The sequence below is a fragment of the Natrix helvetica genome, assembly GCF_964273705.1.
Source record: "Natrix helvetica genome assembly, chromosome: 10".
Classification (NCBI taxonomy): domain Eukaryota; kingdom Metazoa; phylum Chordata; class Lepidosauria; order Squamata; family Natricidae; genus Natrix; species Natrix helvetica.
The window spans coordinates 10524267-10545827 of record NC_138561.1 but is presented as its reverse complement, the minus strand read 5'-3'; positions in this window follow the sequence as shown (position 1 = coordinate 10545827).

Below are 21561 nucleotides of genomic sequence, written 5' to 3'. Positions count from 1 at the left end.
GCAGGATGGAAGCAGGAGCAGCATGACAACTCTCTGTGTAGATTGTAAAGAATGACTCTCAGAAGAAACAGTCTGTCCCAAGCTGGTGAGAATCATTAAGTTAGCAAGCAAGAAAATGTGCTCTTTCTGGAACAGAAAGCATCTGGAGGTATGCACAGTTCCTATTTTCCATGTGTGCTGAAAGTCCTTTAAGACCTGGCCTGTTCTCAGACTAGATTTAGGTTGCTTACTGAGGTCCCACTGAATCTTTTTTATTTTTATTGTTGCTATTTTGTTGTCCAGGAGGTTATGTTTTTATTTTCTGCTTTTAAATAGTATTTGAAATATTGTAAGCTACCAAAAATCTTTTTGGAGTTAAAAAGTCTTTTAAAAATAAATGAATAAATACCTAAACATAGATCAGGTACCTTCCAAAAGTATACCATGTTTTCCCGAAAATAAGACAGGGTCTTATTTACTTTTGACCTCCAAAATAGGTGATTGGCCTTATTTTGGGGAAGATCTTATTATTTTTGAGGTGCAGGGGACAGTGAGCATGGTGATCTCATGGCTGCTGCTGTGTTGCAATATTTTCAGGGAGGGCTTATTTTCAGAGGAGGACTTATTTTAGTGCATGCGCTCAAAAGCCCAATTGGGCTTATTATCCAGGAGGTCTTATTTTCAGGGAAACAGGGTATTGGGAGAACAGACAAATGTCTCCCAATTGAAAAAAATAAGATGGGAAATAAAGCCTAAAATGTAAAGCCTAGAACATAAACCTTCACATTCACTTCAATTTTTTCTGGTTAAATTTTCTGTGCATGCTATGTGTGTAATCTCATTCTTATTTGTAATAAAAAAATTAATCAAGCCAAATTAGAATGTAGTAGCTTTTTCATACTGGCTCCTTAAACTCCCTGAGTACCATACATGAATTAGCTAGAAATAAAGATGGGTTAATAACTCCCTTTTAGGATTTCAACCTCTTGATAAAGATAATGAGGTAATTTTCTATCTGGATTGTATTCATTGTGGCCTTTAAAGAAATAGTCCCCCACTTCTTTACCCCAATTCATGCAAGGACTAATAATTTTGTGGTTATGTCTTTGAGGATAACTTTGGTTTGATAGGTAAGAGCCAACATGGTGCAATGGTTAGAATGCAGTATTGCAGACTACTTCTGCTGACCGCCGGCTGCCTGCAATTTGGCAGATTGAGTCCCACCAGCTCAAGGCTGACTCAGCTTTCCATCCTTCTGGGGTCGGTAAAATGAGGACCCAGTTTGTTGGGGGCAATATATTGACTGTAAACTGCTTAAGAGAGGGCTGTAAAAGCACTGGGAAGGGGTATATAAGTCTAAGTGTTATTGCTGTTGTTAATATTATTTCTCTTCTATTGACTTCTTTGCATTTGATAGAACACTAGAGGAGAAAAAGAGAAAAGGGGGGAGGGAGGGAGGGAGGGAGGGAGGGAGGGAGAGGAGGGGGAGAGAAAGGAGGGGGGAGAGAGAGAAAGTGAGAGAAGGAGAAAATATTTGATTACTATTATTTTTCCTGTGAGAACATGGAATGGGAAAGATGAAGGGGAAAATCTATTATCAATTTCACCAGAGAAAGAAGAGTTGAGTCTACCATCTCATCCTTAAAGCAATGAGCATATAAGCAAACAAACAACATTTATGTTGTTCTATTACTGTTTTTTTTTAAATCACTGAACTGGCAAAATTCATGGCAAAAACCAAGTTGAGAATTTCACCCACAGTGATGTGCAATGCAGCAGGTGACTTGGACAACACTGCTTCTCCAGGCATCACATCACACATAGTGTGGGAAATAAGGGGTACAGAGTTAACTCTCTACTGGATGAAGGAAGTGTAGGATAGCATCCTGCATTACTGCCCTTGAGAAATGCTAAGAGGCCCAATTAGTTTACCCCTGAATTCATGAATTCAAATTTAACTGTCTGGAAACTTGAGAATTTAAAGCTAGTCTAGCGTGATATTTATTTATCTAGATGCTGTGCTGGTTTTAGTAACTAGAAGGTCCCCAACCTTTTCCCAGTGTATTCCCTGCACAACTTTAAATATATTTTTCTTCCATCTTTCTTTAAATCCACATTCCCAGCCTCCTGAAAAAATAACATGAAGCTGGCACAGATGCTGGAAGGAGATGTCATCTTAAAAACCTTTCTCTGATTTTAATGGGGGAAAATTGTGTATCTTTTAGTTTCAGAGACATTTACAGCCTAAGAAAGCCCATATTTTTTTTTACATTTTTATACAAAGCTAAATCTCTCATTGTTTGATTCATTTTAGGATTACTCTTCTACATATAGCTTTTCACCTTGCTATTGCTGCCACTCTTAAGATGCCTAGTTAATTCTGATTTACCTTCCTAGGATGCATTAAACTACATTCATGTGTTTCTATGTGACAGTGACTTCAAAAACTGTTTTATCAGTTGCTAACACTGAGCAGGAGAGACAGAAAAACAAACTATGAGAGTAACAAACATTACCTTTTTATACTTGGATGTATTGCAACTTTCAATGGAAAAACTAAGCTTTTCCTTTGTGATAGGGTGATTGGTGGATCTATTTAGCAAATTAGCTTTTCTTATTTTTCTCCCATTAATGTCTTTAAATGGGATGGGGTGGCTCACTGGCTAAGATGTTGAGCTTGTTGAAAAGTTGGCAGTTCGGTGGTTCAAATCCTTAGCGCCGCGTAACGGAATGAGCTCCCATTATTTGTCCCAGCTTCTGCCAACCTAGCAGCTCGAAAGCACGTAAAAATGTAAGTAGTAAAATAGGGACCACTTTGATGGGGAGGTAACAGCGTTCCATGCACCTTTGGCATTTAATCATGCCAGCCACATGGCCATGGAGACGTCTCCAGACAGCGCTGGCTCTTCGGCTTTGAAATGGAGACGAGCAGCACCCCCTAAAACCAGGAACGACTTTACCTTTACCTATTTATGTGGGAAAGTTGTGCATTTGTTTCGGAATTATAGAATAACTTTGTAAACTTTCCTTCTCCTCCTTCCATATATTCAGTAAAGTTTGTTTATAGAACCATGATCTTTTAGTAACTGCACACTGCAGGTTTGATTAGCTTTCAAAGGCAAAGTCCTCCTTCAAAGGCATTTTATAATATCTTGCTTTTGTAGTGGTCAAGGACTTGCTAAAACTGTAATTAAGTATTTGAAGGACACACTTGAAATATAGCAAAGGACATGGAAAATAATCAGCCAGTACATTCTTTTCAGGCATTTGGTCAGCATCAAAGTCACAGATGGGTTTTGGGCTGCACAGGGCAGCCACTTGGGATGCGTGGGCGAATATAGTAAAGAAGGCTATTGAAGGCTATGTTTTTTTCCTGGCCTCAGCTGGAGATGAAGTCAAAGAGAAACATTTGACCTTGTTGGATTGATATGCTGCAAAATCAAAAGCAGGATTCCATTACGATTTGGCTCAATGCAGCTGAAATCTGAATAATTAATAAAGCAGAAATCCCAGTCAAGTGGAAGATTCCAGTCCTTGTTATTGAAGAAGATATAGATTCTTTGCTATGAAGATACCACACGCAGCTCTATTATTGACCCCATACGTTAGTTGGCCAGCTACAAATGATTCCTAACACATGACTGAGATGTTGCAATGATCCCCTTCTCACCTTGAGGCAGGAGCGAGGTGTGGCAGTGATTCTTAAGCCATGCAAAAAAGGGAGGTGAGATGCACAGCTCTGATTTTTTTGAAAAATTCAATATTGACCCTTTTTGTACATAGTAGAATGTAGTAATGTAATGTTTTCACACTTCCTAGGCTATTTCTCTACATTGATTAGCATTTTGGAATGTAGGTGAGAGGTCTGCAGATATACATGCATACACACACACGTACAGTTTGTGTATGGATATGCATTTAGAGTATTCCTGCAGATTTTCTTAAATCCACAGATTGTTGTCAATATTGAATAGGAGGAGATATGAGTATAAACAAAGGTCCATAAGATGCACATCACACTGGAAGCTACACAGGTTAACTTGTCCAAATAATTCTACTGATTTATGTTGATTATGGGTAGTTCTCAACTTACAACCATTTGTTTATTGACCTTTCCAAATTTCAGCAGTGAAAGTGTCTTGCAACCACGATAGCATTCCCATAGTCACATGTTCCGACTCAGCTTCCATCCTAAATTTATGATAATTGCGGAGTTTTGGGGTTCCCGAGGTCCTCTGGAAAGCAGAATCAATGAGGGAGGCTAGATTTACTTAACAACACCTTGCTTAGCCCCGAATTGTGGTTGTACAATGAGGAGTACCTGTAGAAGTAAGGTAAAGGTTTGTATCTTGAATAAAGTCAACCTATTCTTCAGAGCACCTGAGGACAGGGCAAGAAACAATAGATGGAAAGTAATCAAGGAGAGAACCAACCTAGTATTAAGGAGAAATTTTCCTGGCAATGAGAGCTATTAACTAGTGGAACAACCAAGTCAAACTCCAAAGGCCAGATTGTGCAGTGCAACTAAGAATGAAGAATGAAGGCCATGAAAACATTCTTGAACTAGTATTGTACCAGCAACTTTACAAAGCTCAAGATGCTTCCTGAACAATCATACCTGCTCAAGCACAGTTGGTTTAATTGGGTCTGATTCCTTTCAATGGGTTTCTCCTGTCTAGTTCTACTAGGGCTACCTGTTTTGCAGCTTAGTGTAGCAGCTATACTTCTCTGATTGTTCATACTCCTTGTTTAGACACCAGTATTTTCAAGATGTGCAGACACCAAAATGTCAGAGAATAACATTGTTCACATTTGTAAGATTCCAAGTGATAAAACTCTTTAAAACAAAAGTAAAGTCATGCAGTACTGTATTACACAACAAACTCTAAATTATATGTGGAGAAATTTTCATTTTGTCCTTCTCTGGGATTTTCAGTGCCTCTTTCTATGAATGATTAAGGCAGGAAGAAAATAATTGCCTCCGAGCTGAATGCAGCTGTTATTTATGCCACATTATTTTTAAGTTGGATGAGTATAATGTTCTTCACCACCTCACAGTAAATTACAGATGCTAAAACATATGTTATCCAAGGACACATACAGAAGCATATTGACACAAATTTGAATGAGAACGGAATTTAATTGGCAGCTCATGAAATTTATAAGTATCCAGGGTGGGGAACTTTCATGCCATAGGCAACCCATGAAAAATCATTTCTTGTGGGTGGGATGGTCTCTAGCAATGCCCCCCCCAAATGAATCTAACAAAGGAGGGAAACAAAGAAGAAAAGATTGAAAAAAGGAGGGAATTTCTAGCTGGATTTCTAGCAGTTTTCTTAGGATCTTCTGAGGAAATGTTGTCCATGGTTCTTTGAGCAATGAGAAACAAATCCAATACATAGATACGTAACTACGTACACAAATATTCAGAATAACAGAATAACAGAGTTGGAAGAGACCTTGGAGGTTGTCTAGTCCAAATCCCTGATTAAGCAGGAGACCCTAACCCATTTCAGACAAATGGTGGTCAAAATCCCTTCTTTAAAACTTCCATGATGGAACACCCATATCTTCTGAAGACAAGCTCACTGTCAGGAAATTTCTCCTTTCTTCTAGGTTGGTTCTCTCCTTGATTAGTTTCCATCCATTGCTTTTTGTCCTGCCTTCAGGTACTTTGGAGAATAGGTTGAAACCCCCCCCCCCTTCTTTGTGCCAGCCCCTTAGATATTGGATCATTGCTATTATGTAACCCTAGTCCTTCTTTTCATTAAACTAGAAATTCCACTTAAATCATCATGTTTCCTTTCCATTTCTATAAAAAAGGGAAGGCTCAGCTAAATGACTGGAATTGATGAACACTTGAAGGTTGACCAAACAAAATTTCAGAATTCAGCATTAGATCAGAAAGTTAGGGAGGAGAAGAAAGGAAAAATGAAAGAAGGAAGGGAAGGGAAAAGAAAATATTTGGAAAGAAAGCAATTTCAAATTAGTTCCAGGAGATAGACTTGACTCAAAGAGGATATATATATAGTCATACCAGGGGTTGTAACACAAATACATACCTATTTCCCTGGCTCAACTGATAAGGAAAAGAGCCCATGGCTTAGTGGCTAAAACTCCTGCCTAAGATATATACAGCCTGGGTTCAAATCCCAGTAAGGGTACAGCTAGCTGATGAGAGCTAATTAGCTCGAAATAGATCTATCCTAGTCTCCCTTTATTTATTTATCAGTACAATTACAACATATATATGTGTGTGTGTGTGTAGATGATAGATGATAGATGATAGATAGATAGATAGATAGATAGATAGATAGATAGATAGATAGATAGATATTCATTTACTTTAAAAATCTCAAAACAGCATTTCATTTCACTGTAGAATCATCTGAGGACATTATCAGTGCAAGTAAAAGAAAAAAAAAAGAAAACAGGAAAATATTCAGGTTAAGGAGGACTGTGAGTGGTATCTTCTCCATCTTCCAAATTCAGACTCTATTAAAAATGTGAATAAATAAAACTGATTTCACCCCTTTGGGATCTTTTAACATCAACAATTTAGTCTAAAATAATCATATACTTATTTATACAGCTTTGATATCCAATATACAAAAAAGTATTTTCATTGTCCCAAATCATTACAAAAAAGCAAGAAAAGACTTATTGTGGGTTTCTATCCTTTGTGTCCATTTATGCATATGATAGAAGTAATTAACAGCAACCATCTTGAATATGGGAAAAAAAAACAATGTGTGAATTGCATTAGTCTTATCAGTATTGAGTAAGAAAACCACAAGATTTAATCTAAAACGAAGTGTTGAGATTACCTGAATCCCCCAGACATTATCTTTATATAGATCTTTTGTGTACATAATCTTGTTCTTAGACTAAGATCCATTAAATTTTAAAGAAGGATTTAGAGTGTCAATGGGATTTTCGGTTTTTGAAGAGGGAAAAGAGAACAAAAGATACCCCTTTAATATTATTAGAAATGTGATTAAAAGTGTGTATGTGTATGTGTATGTGTGTGCGTGTGTGTGTGTGTGTGTGTATAAAGGTTCCCCTTGCACATATGTACTAGTCGTTCCTGACTCTAGAGGACAGTGCTCATCTCCATTTCAAAGCCGAAGAGCCAGCGCTGTCCGAAGACGTCTCCGTGGTCATGTGGCCGGCATGACTAAGCAATGAAAGCGCACGGAACACTGTTACTTTCCCACCAAAGGTGGTTCCTATTTTTCTACTTGCATTTTTACTTGCTTTCGAACTGCTAGGTTGGCAGAAGCTGGGACAAGTAATGGGAACTCACTCAGTTACACAGCACTAGGGATTCGAACCACCAAACTGCTGACCTTTCTGATTGACAAGCTCAGCATCTTAGCCACTTAGCCACTGCACCCCTATATACATATTTACATACATACCTACATACCTACATACATTTCTAACAGTATGTCTAATACCTATTTTAATAGAAGGGGAAAAACAACAATTTTCAGAAAATCCAGTGGGGTATGCTTTATCATACTAAGTTTAGCACCAGAAATATATATATACTTTTTCCCTTAAAACCTGGAAATTGGATTTCATTCTGTAGAAAAATATCCAGAGAGAAACAGTAGCAAAGTCAATGCCTTGGCTGACCTACATTGATCTTGGAAAACTAAGGAGGATCAGATAGATATGTTTAGTCTTTGAATGCAAGACTGCCAGTTATCCCAGAACTGCAGGCGAGAAGGAAGAAGAGGGGGAGAGAGTAACACCAAACTGAATTGCTGACATGAAAATTTCATCTCTGCCAGTGGTGGGTTTCAAATTTTTTTAGAACCTCTTCTGTAGGTGTGGCCTGCTTTGTGGGAGTGGCTTGGCAGTCATGTGACTGGTGGCCGTGGACAACTTGTAAAATGTGGTGAAACTCACTTAACAACGCTCTTGCTTAGTAATGAAAATGTTGGCTTAGAAACTCGGCATTTGAAGCGCGCAAGTCTTAAAGCTGTCAAGTTACAAGACCCTTGCACCCCTAACCCTTTAGGAAAAAAAACCCAGGGGTGTTTAAACTTGACAGCTTTAAGACTTGTGGACTTCAACTCCCAGAATTCCTCCTCCAGTCATGTTGGCTTAGGAACTCTGGCATTGAAGCACGTGTCTTAAAGCTGTCAAGTTGCAAGACCCTTGCACCCCTAACCCTTTAGAAAAAAAACCATGGGTGTTCAAACTTGACAGCTTTAAGGCTTGTGGACTTCAACTCCCAGAATTCCTCTTCATCTTGATGATGTGCAGACGGGCGGGGGAAGGGAGCTGGAACCTCTTCTATAGAAGAGGTTAGAACTGGCTGGAACCCACCCCTGATCTCTGCATCCATGCAGTCACTGGGAATTGAGCTTGATATATACAATAGACAAAGAATTTGGGCCCATCTTGTAGAGATAGTAGGTAGACCTCTGTGGCATTGCATGTGGGGAATTAAATATACTTTGCATGGGAACATCCACTGATAAAAAATTCTATGTCAACAGTTGTCTAGAAAAGGAACATATAACTACCTTTTAAAACATATTGACTGGTTTAGAAAAAGTACATTTGGTAAAGATTCAAGAGAGGTTATTCTAGATGGCTTGACCAGACTGCACCTCATGACAAAGAAGGCCAAACTACATCTATCTCTATTATTTTATCATCAGAAGGCAAACATATTTGGGTGTTACCATATAAGCAGGATCCTAACTATTCATTGAGACATATTGCTTACATTCCTTGGTTTTTTTATTCATTGCTAGCTGATAACCCGATGCTGCCTGGATATTTATTTATCCCAACCCTCGCCGCAATTTCTAATTTTGGATTTTCCCCCTTACCAGAGGAGCTCCCTTGTGGAGTACTGTGAGGCTGTTACCATGGCAACTCCACAGTAGAAGCCATTTTAAGGCAGTATGGAAGAACAACTGTACAGTAGAAGCCATTTTAAGGCAGTATGGAAGAAGCCATTTTAAGGCGCAACTGGCTATATCTTAACAGAACACACACACCAAGGGATATTAGAGGTGTCTTACCCCAACAGTATTTGTTTCCATTGAGAAAGTAATCTATGTACCAAGTTTGGTTGAAATTGCTAGAGGTATTCCAGTGTTATGCTGGAACACACACACACACACACACACACACAGCAATTTATTTTAGTGTGTGTGCATGTGTGTGTGTGTGTGTGTGTGTGTTAAAAGGCAAACATGACTTTTGCTGGATTATCTACTACACATTTTTTTCTTTTTAACTAGCATGCAAAACTACAAGCATCTTGGGTAGTGAATAATCTATCTATCTATCATCTTCCTATTATCTATCGGTATCCTATCTTTATTATTTTTACAAATAATTTAAGGCAAACATATACAACACACCTTCCTCCTTTGATTTTCCCCACAAAAACAACCCTGTGACTATATATTAAAATAGAGCGCTATAAATTTGTATCATGCTTGGATAATCGTGGAATGAGACATTTGAATCTGAGATTTAAATATCTTTTGATAAATGCTATAAAAGGTTCTATTATGCAGGCCAGTGAATGGAAAATATTGTTTCCACACTGGACCCATAAGATTGTGCCTATTCGTTTAAGACTGATTGCCTTTCTTCAAGGAAAAAACAAGGAACAAAGTAAAAGTTGGAATGCATAAGATTTCCCCCCCCCCCACTCATGTTCAGATACATTTTCTAAAGTATACTAAGAATACTGGCATAAAAAAAGACATTCTGAGCAACAAAAATAAATAAAAAATAAACATCCAAGCTAATATTCCGATTCGATACTTTTCAGCAATTTGAATGCTGCTCCATGTTATCTATCTCTAAATTTTCAAAACATTATAGAAGTTAAAAAAAATAAGAATTTCTTGTTGCATCTTTTTCATATTTGAGTAACTTATTTTTTTTCTTATAAAATGTTTGAGGAATCCCATCTTTGCACATTTCAATATTTAAAGATCATATAAACATTACAAGATTACTTGTAAAAGAAGAGTTGTCCAACTAGGCTAAACAAATATGGGTCTTGACATGGGGCAATTATTTGACATTAAACTTTTAGGAAAACTTCCTCCTATAAGCTATTAAACGGAGGAGGAGGAGGAGGAGGAGGAGGAGGAGGAGGAGGAGGAGGAGGAGGAGGAGGAGGAGGAGGAGGAGGAGGAGGAGGAGGAGGAGAAGAAGAAGAAGAAGAAGAAGAAGAAGAAGAAGAAGAAGAAGAAGAAGAAGAAGAAGAAGAAGAAGAAGAAGAAGAAGAAGAAGAAGAAGAAGAAGAAGAAGAAGAAGAAGATTGTTATGTATTGGATATATATATAGTTGTGTTAACTGTGCTAAAGTGAAGCTAACCTTTAGAAGACCCCCAACTATTTTGGAGAAAAATTTAGAACATTTATATTTGGGCAGGCTTTTTCTAGTTCTTTGATTGGTTAAGGCCCTGTGGGCAGAGTGTAAATCACAGCCTGCAGTTCCTCCGTTCCATTTTTGAGTCAATAAATGCTGTTATGCTGGTCTGGGTCTTGCATACTGAAGCCCACTACAAAAATCAGATTGAATAAAAATTGCCTAGCGCTACTAATAACATAGCCTATTAGCGCATTATCCTCAGTTCCTCTGTTGTCTTTAGTAAGTTTATTTCTAGATCATGTTCACTATAAAGAGCTTGATGGGAATGAATGGTGCTCAACACACACAAATATAAGTAGCCCTGACAAAAGAAAGACTCTCCTTGTCTGCAATGCCATCTTTCTACTTTATTTTAGCAGGGAAGCTTTAAGAAACGAAACTACCCGTAGACAGCCTGAAAGAATACTGTCCGTTTCACAACTCCAGGCCTCAGCTACAATGTCGCAGTGCTAGAAACTCCTGCTGTTGGATCAATTATAAATAACAAATGCATTTTTGTGGATGTGTCCCCTGACCATAGAGTTGTTGACACAAGCATTTGAAAACCAGTTGCAGAACACATGGACCGTTTTTTTCTTCTTCTTTAGAATAAAGGCGACCCTAAAAAAGAGTTAAAGCAGCTATAAGCGCTCTTTAGCTATTTGTTCAAATGGTAAATCGGCTGAGAGATGTTTGCCTTTGTCTTTGAGTGCATCACTCAAGTTTCAAATGCAGCTTGACACATTTTTATTCAGAGCACTGAGCTGCAGCACTCATAAACGGTTACGACTATCTAGCCGCTGAAGACATCTGTGTCCCTTTGTTCAGAGTGAGACAAAAGGAATTGGTGGCTAGCTGGAATAAGTCTACTGATGGGGAGTTCAAATGTTAATAGACTTTGGAATGTAGCATCCAAAACAAAGAGGCTGTACCTTCTTTCCCTGAAAATAAAACCTCCCCAGATAATAAGGCCAATAGGGATTTTGAGCGCATGCACTAAAATAAGCCCTCCCTGAAAATATTGCAACATAGTAGCAGCCATGAGTTGACCATGTTTGCAGCCTCCTGCACCTCAAAAATAATATGATCTCCCTGAAAATAAGGCCAAAAGCTTATGCTTATTTCAGGAGTCAAAAGAAAATAAGACCCTGTCTTATTTTCGGGAAAACATGGTAATTATTGAAAAAGATTGCAGACAGAAGTCAAATTTGGAATATTCCTTTTTCATTGCTATCCCTGGAAAATGAAGTAGTACTGAACCTGTGATTTGAAGCACTTATATATGGGTAAGAACCCACTGGTGGGTAGACAATGCAATTGCCATCCAGGATGAAAAGACAGGAAAAGATGCAAGAAGTCTGTTCCTTCAGCAAAATTACTTCTGATTATCACCTGAGAAATTGGATAGGCTTTTTAACCCAGCTGTAATGTTACAGGTAGTATTCGATTTATGACCAATTGCCTACTAATGCTTTCAATGTACTATTAGAAAAAGTCAATTTAAGGCTTCTTTCATTATTTGCCCAAATGTTTTCCAGATTTTTCATAGACTGCTTTGTAATCTCAAATATCACAACTCACAATAGTATTCCCTATGCCACCAGGCTTGAAATTTTGGGCTTGGTCTATCTGGAACTGCACTGCCTGCGGTTTGATCTAAGCATAGTACACAAAATTGTCTGCTACAGCATCTTGCCTGACAACGACTTCTTCAGCTTCAACCACAATAATATACCTGGAATCCTCTACCTGACTCGGTTGTTACAGCCTCAAACCCTCAGAGCTTCAGTCTCAAACTGTCTACCGTGGACCTCACCCCATTCCATCCCTGTCTTACTGCCCCTATTTATCTGTATTTACTTCCTTTGTTCATATTTATGTTCATACCTATACTTGTTATCTTGTACATGTTTGACAAACAAACAAACTCTCCACTGGAGGCATATCCAGGATACCTCTAAGTTTTATTAAAGTTTTTTGCTTTGTTTTGTTCTTAAGAAGGGAGAGAGCATGCAGGAGAATTTAATGCCAAGGATGAGTGTATGATAAGCAAAAGAAATAACTTTTTTTTAATAGTGGCCTTTGATCCAAAGTCATAGATGGGATTTGATTTACTTTAGTTCAAGCTCCAAAAGAACCCAAGATGATATCAGCCAAGTTAAAAGATTGAATGAAACGGTACCCAAGATCATGTGTGGAACATTGCGCTGAAAATTAGATGAGCACAAATGCATGGATGCATCCTTGGGCTGATATTTGGAGAAGAAATTGACATATACAATATGGTTTAACACTCCATTGGGGAAACAAAGATAAACAGTAGAGTCACTTCCCATCGCTGAAAGGCATCTCAAAATCCTCCATGGAATAAATATGAGCACCAAGTGTCAATCACTGACTGTCTTCTAATTCTCCAAGGATATATTTCTACCCGTTTTCTTCTGAAAATAACTGCACTGTACATTTAAAAATTGAGATACTCCTTCTCACTAATATAAAAATAATGTAATCTGCAGATATAATTGTAAAACTGGAGCTCTTGGTAGAGTTATTTAAATCCAGAGCAAGAGGGAAAGTGTATGCAAAATGTGCATATTGAGATACAAACATGCATACAAATTGAATGTGAAAATGCCTGGAAAAGCTTGTAGAAACAAGATGGAATCACCTTTTTAAAAATAATAATAATAATAACTTGATGGATTCAGAAATTTTGCTAAATCAAATAGCAATAGCACTTAGACTTATACACCTCTTCATAGTGCTTTATAGCCCTCTCTAAATGGTTTACAGAGTCAGCATATGCCCCCCACCAACAATCAGGGTCCTCATTTTACCCACCTCAGAAGGATGGAAGACTGACTCAACCTTTTAGCTGGTCAGAATCGAACTACTGGCATTTGGCAGAATTAGCCTGCAATACTACATTCTACGCACCATGCCACCACAGCTCATGGAGTTGATTGGTTGATTTGGCTTAGTCTACTGCATGAACCTAACCATTGTGGTATGTATAAACAAAGATTTATGGCTTAGTATGATATTTGAGCTTAGTGTTTTTTTTATGAGCATCAAAAATGTTTTATGCTAAGCAATGCTTAAGGAATGCATTCTTTGAAGACTTCAGGGAAAAAGCTGGATTGTTCTATATTTCTCAGACTAAGGTGGAAATATAAATTTATGTAGGAGATGACCAGGTTGAGTCCAAAGGTGGGGTCAAGAGCATCATCAGTCTTGAGTTCCTTTGTGCCCACAAGAGGTCTAAATTCTTCCCATCTTGAATTCCATTGACTCATATCTACCACCAATCTGCTTTGACCATTAGTAGTTTAGATTCCTATACAATTGTTAGCATGTATTAAACCTGTATTCACATTTGAACTGCCTTGGCTCCTGATTTCCTGTGCCTATAACAATATAGTGACACACTCTTTTCAATCTTTTCAAACAGGCAATAAAATTCTTAGATCAAAACTCACCAAAATAATCTTATTTATGGTTACTTTAAAAGTACAAAGTGTACTTTTTAAATGCTGTGTATTTGTCTATTAAATCAGATATCTGGATTTAGACTTGATGACACCCCAATATGGTTGCTTAGTTTAACTAGGCTTTTTTTAAAAACAAAAATTAAGACACAACTAAATGGATCCATGCAAAGCTCTAGTCTAGGCCATAATCTATGGTTTGCAGATAATAACGGTTAGATTCTCACATTATTTATTTTTTAATTTAATTTAATTTAATGCTTCTAGACCGCCCCCTCTCCCGAAAGGGACTCGGGGCGGTGTACAGTTCATACAAAATATATCAGATACAATAAAATTAAGTATGTACAATTGACAGTTGACATGGAGGAGGTAAGAATGACATTAAAAGAACTGTACAAAGCAGATTAAAATAAGTTCAAACCCCTAAAAACAAATACAGTGAATTAAAAAACCCCTAAAATAACCAGATATAGTGCGTTTGCCAGGAGGGACAGTTGAATTATGCCAGGCCTGCTAATCGGAACAGGTGGGTCTTCAATTTTTGCCGGAAGGAGCGGAGGTCAGAAGTGGTTCTAATGTCGGGGGGGAGGTCATTCCAGAGGGTTGGGCCCATCACAGAGAAGGCCCTACTCCTCGGTGTCGCCCGCCGGCATTGTCCAGTGGATGGCACCAGGAGAAGTCCCTCCCTGTGTGAGCGTATTGGCCGCAGGGATGTATGTGGGAGGATGCGATCCCGCAAGTAACTAGGTCCCGTGCCATGGAGCGCTTTAAAGATGGTAATCAGCACCTTGAAACGCACCCGGAAAACCACAGGTAGCCAATGCAGCTCGCGCAGGAGAGGTGTTACGTGGGAGTACCTCGTACTCCCCATCACAGCCCGCGCGGCTGCATTCTGAACTAACTGCAGTCTCCGGGCGCGTCCCAAGGGCAGCCCCATGTAGAGAGCGTTGCAGTAATCCAGGCGGGACGTCACCAGCGCATGAGTGACCGTGCGTAGGGCATCCCGGTCCAGTAGGGGGCGCAATTGGCGCACCAGGCGAACCTGGTGGAACGCCCCCCTTGCCACGGCCGCCACATGGTCATCCATTGACAGCCGGGCATCAAGGAGGACGCCCAAATTGCGCGCCCGTTCCACAGGGGGCAACTGCTCGCCCCCTATGGCCAGCGATGGAATCAGCTGGCTGAATCGAGGTGCCGGTAGCCACAGCCACTCAGTCTTGGAGGGGTTGAGTTTAAGTCTGTTGTCCTCCATCCAGACCCCGACGGCCTCCAAACACCGGGACATTACTTCGACAGCCTCGTTGGGGTGGTTTGGAGTTGAAATATACAGCTGAGTATCATCAGCGTAGAGGTGATACTCAACCCCAAAACCACGGATGATCTCACCCAGCGGCTTTACATATGTGTTGAACAGGAGAGGCGAGAGGACCGACCCCTGTGGCACCCCACAAGTGAGTGGCCTCGGGGTCGACCTCTGTCCCCCTGTCAACACACATTGCCTCCGGTCGGAGAGGTAGGAGCCGAACCACCGCAAAACGGTACCTCCGACTCCCATCCCCTCCAACCGGCGCAATAGGATACCATGGTCGATGGTATCAAAAGCCGCCGAGAGGTCTAATAGGACCAGGATAGAGGAGCAACCTCTATCTCTGGCCCTCCAGAGATCATCAACCAACGCGACCAAGGCTGTCTCTGTGCTGTGCCCAGGTCGGAAGCCGGACTGGCGTGAGTCTAGATACTCGGATTCGTCAAGGTGTCGTGGAAACTGCTGGGCCACCACGTTCTCAACAACCTTCGCTAGAAACGGAAGGTTGGAGACTGGACGATAGTTAGCTAGCTCCATTGGGTCGAGTGAGGGCCTCTTAAGTAAGGGCCTCACCACCGCCTCTTTCAAGGCGGTTGGTAAGGATCCCTCACCCAATGAGGCATTCACCAGGCCCAGAAGCCAGCCTCGTGTCACCTCCCAAGATGCCAGTACCAACCAGGAGGGACACGGGTCCATTAAACATGTGGTGGGTCGCAGCCGTCCACGCAACCTATCTAAATCCTCGGGGGCAACAGAATCAAACTCCTCCCAGGATGGTCTCACAAGACTCGCTGTTGGCGGCTCGTCTGGTCCACTGAGTGGGGCCCATCCGCTCCGGATCTGAGCGACTTTGTCCTGCAGATATTCCCCAAATTCCTCTGCTCTGCCCTGTAAAGGTGCCCCCTGCGTCCCCTGTGACAAGAGGGAGCGGGTCACCCTAAACAGGGCAGCAGGGCGGTTATCCGCGGACGCAATAAGGGTGGCACAATATCTACGTTTGGCCGCCCTTAATGCCACCAGGTAGGTCCGCAAGTAGGATCTTACCTGTGTTCGATCAGATTCGGAGCGTGAGGACCTCCACCTGCTCTCTAGACGTCTCCTGTGACGCTTCATCACCCTCAGCTCCTCGGTATACCAAGGAGCCCGGGTGGGTCGCTGCCGCAGGAGAGGTCGCAAAGGCGCAATCCGGTCCAAGGCCCCAGCCGCCGCCCTATTCCAGGCGGCCGCTAGGTCCTCCGACCGAGCGCGGGTCAGGGCTACAGGTAATGGCCCAAGCTCCGTCTGGAACCTATCCGGCTCCATCAGGCGCTTGGGGCGGTACCAGCGTGGACCGTCTGGTCCCGCCTCCTCGCGGTGGGGGGTAGCGCCAGGGAAGTTAAGCCGGAGACATGAGTGATCTGACCATGACAGGGGTGTAACAGTGAAATCCCCTCTACCCAGATCACTCGTCCACTGCTCAGATACAAAGACAAGGTCCAATGTGTGGCCTCCTTCGTGTGTGGGGCCCTGAATTAACTGGGTCAGGCCCATGGCTGTCATGGAAGCCATGAACTCCCGAGCTACCTCAGATGCTGCTCCCGTCGACGGCAGGTTGAAATCTCCCATGACCATGAGCCTGGGGATCTCAACCGCCGTCTCCGAGATCAGCTCGAGGAGCTCGGGCAGGGCTGCTGATGTATAGCGAGGAGCCAAGTATACAATCAGCAAACCCAACTGCCTCCGTGGGCCCCATTTCACACCAAGGGACTCACACCCGGATATCTGAGGAACAGTGAACTCCCTCGGCTCTAGACCTTCCCGTATAACTACCGCCACCCCACCACCCTTACCCAGGGCCCGAGGCTGATGGAATGCACGGAAACCTGGTGGGCACATTTCCACGAGGGGTAAACCACCCTCGTGGCCCAACCAGGTTTCCGTTATCCCTGCAAGGTCTAGCTCCCCCTCAGAGATCAACTCATTAATGAGGGGGGCCTTGTTGGTTACGGACCTTGCATTGCAAAGCATCAGCCGTAGGCCCGGGCTCTGTAGTTCCTGGCCACCTAGGTTGCGGGGGTTGGTGCAGACGACCGGGCATAGCCAACAACCACGGTCTCCCAACCGACCTTGTGATCTTCTCTTGTCCTCGCATCCCCCCCTCCCCGCGACCGTTGTAATCAAACAACCCTCTATTGGAATCTCTTGTTCCCTCTCCCCCCCCGCTCCGCTCACTTCCTTCCCGGACTCACCTGTCCGTCCAGCACTGGCACTGGCGCCTCTCCCGGCCTGGTTATCACACCCCCCCTCCCTGGAACCCCTTAATAACAATAAAAAACTTTTGGATAAAAAGCCCCTCAGCCTCCGTTTCTTCCACCTCTCGGGGTTCACAAACCCGTCATCAAGGCAGGCCCTTGAGAGAGCCAAGGGCCATACCTGCGAGAGCGGGGCCTCCCGCAGGCGGAGCAGGTCTAGCCTTAAGTAAATTGATGAAGTATTAAAACCCAATTGGGTAAGGGTGCAGATGGTAAAAATTAATAGTTAATAGCCGGAGGCTGAGATGTTACTGGGGAGCTGGAGGGGAAAATGTTCCAAATATTTCCGGGACGTGAAGGTGAAGCAGGTGGAGATATCATAAAATGAGGTGACAGTCCAAGGTGGATTGAAAATAAATGTAGTACAGATGTGGGTTCCTTAGTAAATGAGGGGTGGCCTTCTAAGCCCAGCTGTTTTTGGTCTTAGTCTGGGCAGTCAGTTGGGCTCATCCATGGCCCTAACACGGGTCTTCAGTGACCTCTAAGGTTCCAGGTCATCCCCAACCATTATTTAGGTCTTCTTCTTTCTACTGGTTCCCCAACATCCTCACCTTGACCCCCCCATCCGGCGTCTCAGTTCTCAGTTCTCTTAACATTTGCAGCAATTTGGGAAAAGCTTCCAAAATTATCAGGATTCTCAAGACACCAGAGCAAGTTCCTAGGAGCATGGGGGCAGCCAGGATATGGCCAGCTGTTATGGGGGAGTCCCTGGGAGTCCCTGGCTGCGGTTCTTTCCACACACCCAATACCGCAGCCATCTCCCAGTGCCGCTCCCTGTTGCCTCCCCATTCTGCTCACCACTCGATGTCCTCTGGTGTTTTTTAGCGTTGTAGGGCGGCTCCAGAGGTTCCATTGTCTCCCCATCCTCTCTGGTGCCGCTGGCTTGCCTTTCCTGGTGCTGTCTTGCCTTTTCCCCTTTCCACTTTCAAATTTCGCGCCGCGCTGCCGCCGTCGCCGCCGCGCTGCCGCCGCCGCCGCCATTGCCTCACGGCTTCCTTTCTCGGCTGCTCAGCTCCGCTCCGCTCCGCTCCGCTCTTGTTTGCCTCCAAGCTTCTCCGACCACCCCTGGTGGACTAAAATAAGCCCCAAACATGCCAGGGTGGTCGGGCTATCCAAGTCTCAGCTCCCCCGTTGCCATGGGGGCTGGCGGCAACCTCCTACCCCTATCGGGCGCTCCACGGTGAACTAGGAGCTCAAACAGGCGACCGCCATCGCCGGAAGCTCCTCCTCCTTATGCCACACAAAGATCAAACAAACCATATTATGGATAAATGAATGGTGATACCCCTCTCCCCGGCATTAAGTTGAACTTATATGCAATGGAAATCTTCTGAACTGACCACATTCTGCTTCTCTCTAAGTGTTCCTAATGTACTTGATGAGAGGATTGCCAGCAAAATAGAAAGACAAAGACAAAAAAAAGCTCTTTCTGGCTAAAGGAAGAGACACCGCGACACAGATCTATGATCTCCCTTTGAACCATTATTTCACTGAGTTTGCAGCCTCTTGTCTGACCGCAATGCATGTGTTTGGGAGAGCGATAAGAGAGCTGTACATCATTCTGAAAGATGTGAAGAGGTTGTGTAATGCTTACCAAATGAATATCATGCACAAAGTCTGTCTTGAAAATGTCACGAGATAAGGAATGAATATAGGCGCGAGTGACCTTCCTTGGGGAAAGGTTTGGCAAAAGAGGGAGGAATCGAACAAGGGTGACTTTGTTGTTGTTGTTGTTGTTGTTTTGTTTTGTTTTGAAGGGCGATGTGCAGTTTCCATAGAGCTACCACAGAGAGGGTTCAACGCAGAGGGCCCTCAAATCAAATCAATGTCAAATTCCGCTGTGCTCTTCGCTTTTCAAATTTGATTTAAAAGGTGCTGCCCTTCGCTGGAGTCAATTATGAACGTGCCTGTGATTACCTTATGGATGGCGATCTTGCAAACCTTTGATTGTTCTTGGGTCATAAGATTATGTGGCTGCTTTTGAGCAACACCCCTAAAACTGCTGTTGATTCAAAGCACAACAGCTGGCCTATCGCCTGCCTCATAAAACCCATCTGGAAAGACTCTCCATTTCCAGCTGATTTCTAAAAATGGCTCCTTGGACATTTATAGCTTTAACTGGCCTGCAACCCAGCCATCATAAGAATTGCTGTGGAAAACGACATCCCGGTCTGACTTGCAAAAGACACAAAGACAAATCATATGAGTTCATAAAGCACATTAAGTCAGGGGCAAACAAATCACCTTGTAGCTTAATTGTATGTGTGCCAAAGGCAGTTTTGGGTTTATAAACCATGGCTTTGATCTTGCTGAGTTGTGTGAACCCAGCTGATTAGGGCATGTTGTGCAAAGATTGGTTTTTTTTATAAATGCATGAACGATCTCTTTGGAATCTTGGTGGTCTTTGTTTGAGATAGTCCTTTCCTTCTGCCAAAATGATAGCAGGGAATTTTAATGGGGAATTAAAAACAAAACAGAAATTTCTACTTTTTCTGCTTTACCATACAATGGTTTAAAAAAGAACAATCAATCAATCAATCAATCAATCAATCAATCAGGAGGGTGTATCCAAAACAGCTACTTTTCCAGCTATAGTACAGATAGCTACTGATGCAAGTTTGTAACTGATAATTCCAGTCATAAGTCATGATGGTCATAAAGTGAATGCTGATGTCATTAAGTAAGCCCATTGTTCACTATGGCGTGGTTTTGCCAGAAACTGGAATTAAAGGACAGGTTTTTTTGGGGGGGAAATGTGGTCCTAGCCTACACTCATGGCTATTTGCAGTATCCCACAAATGTGGATTGAGGGATATTGCAAACAGCCATGAGTGCAGGCTGGTTGCCAAGCACCCAAAATAGAGTCACATGATTTTATGGGTTGTCAGAACTTTGGAACGGGTTCTTAAGTAACTTTTTGGGATCCATTAACTTCAAATCATCATTAAGCAACTGTGTCAAGATTGAAACATGCTTAAGCTTCACAGGACTATTAATGGTTTTCAACTTGCCAAAGAACTGGGGGAGGGAAGGGTGAGATGGAATGCAGAGGCTGCAATCTTCAACCCTGAAAGCCAAGGACACTTCTGTGGGTGTCAACCAAGATGTGGACTGTTATCAAAACAAACGGTTGGTTCACAATTGGACAACGTGACCCATTCCATGGGAGGAGGGAATGAAACTTATCTTTAACTAGGCAGGGTAGCACGGAAAAAAAATAAAGTTGCTTTTGCTTTTCTATACTCAATAAAGTTTTGCTTTGGGGGTATTAAAGTTCCTGAAGATGCCTGCTTTTATTGGGTCCATTAGTCAGACAGTTGACAAATCAGTCAAAAGTTGAGGACTACCTGTAAGCAATGTCCACAGATAACCTTAGCTTAAGTTTTGGCTTAGCAGCCCACTGTACAAACTCAATCAACACTATGATATGCAGTAAACCATAGTTAAATCATGGCTTAATTTGATGTGTGAACCCAATTGCTCTTGCTCCATTGTAAAGTTCTGCCACTACAGTCCCAGCTTCAGTCAGCAATACCGTCACCAGTGTTCTTTTATTCCTCTCTTGTCATCTTATAATTTCCCCCTTTCAATGCATTGACTTTTGTTTCATCCTGATTATAAGCTTTGGCATACAGAATTGTCAGGATGGGGTGGGGGTTGTATGCAGGGGGGAGGATAATTCCCACATTGGCAATTATAATATTTAAGGCTGCATTTTCCCCTTATTCTTTTCAAAGGTTTGCCTCTGCCATATATAAGAGTGATTTGAATTTGTTCCCCTTTATTATGGGCTCCTTGAGTATATTAATTTTCCATACGTTGGCATTAAATCACTGGAAAGGCGATCATCACAATTTTATATTTATTGGAAATGTGTGAGAATAACTTCTCAGTGTTAATGCAACTGCGTTTTATTTTAATTCTTCTTCTACGCCAGAATGGCAATCAGTTTAGCGCATACATGATTATAGCTTCGTATAACAAATGTGGATAAACCAATGGGCAAAATTAAGCATTCCCAGCTGCCAATGGAAGAGATGTAACTGTCACGCAGATCATAACGTGGGAAAACAGTGTATTTCCTTCAAACAAA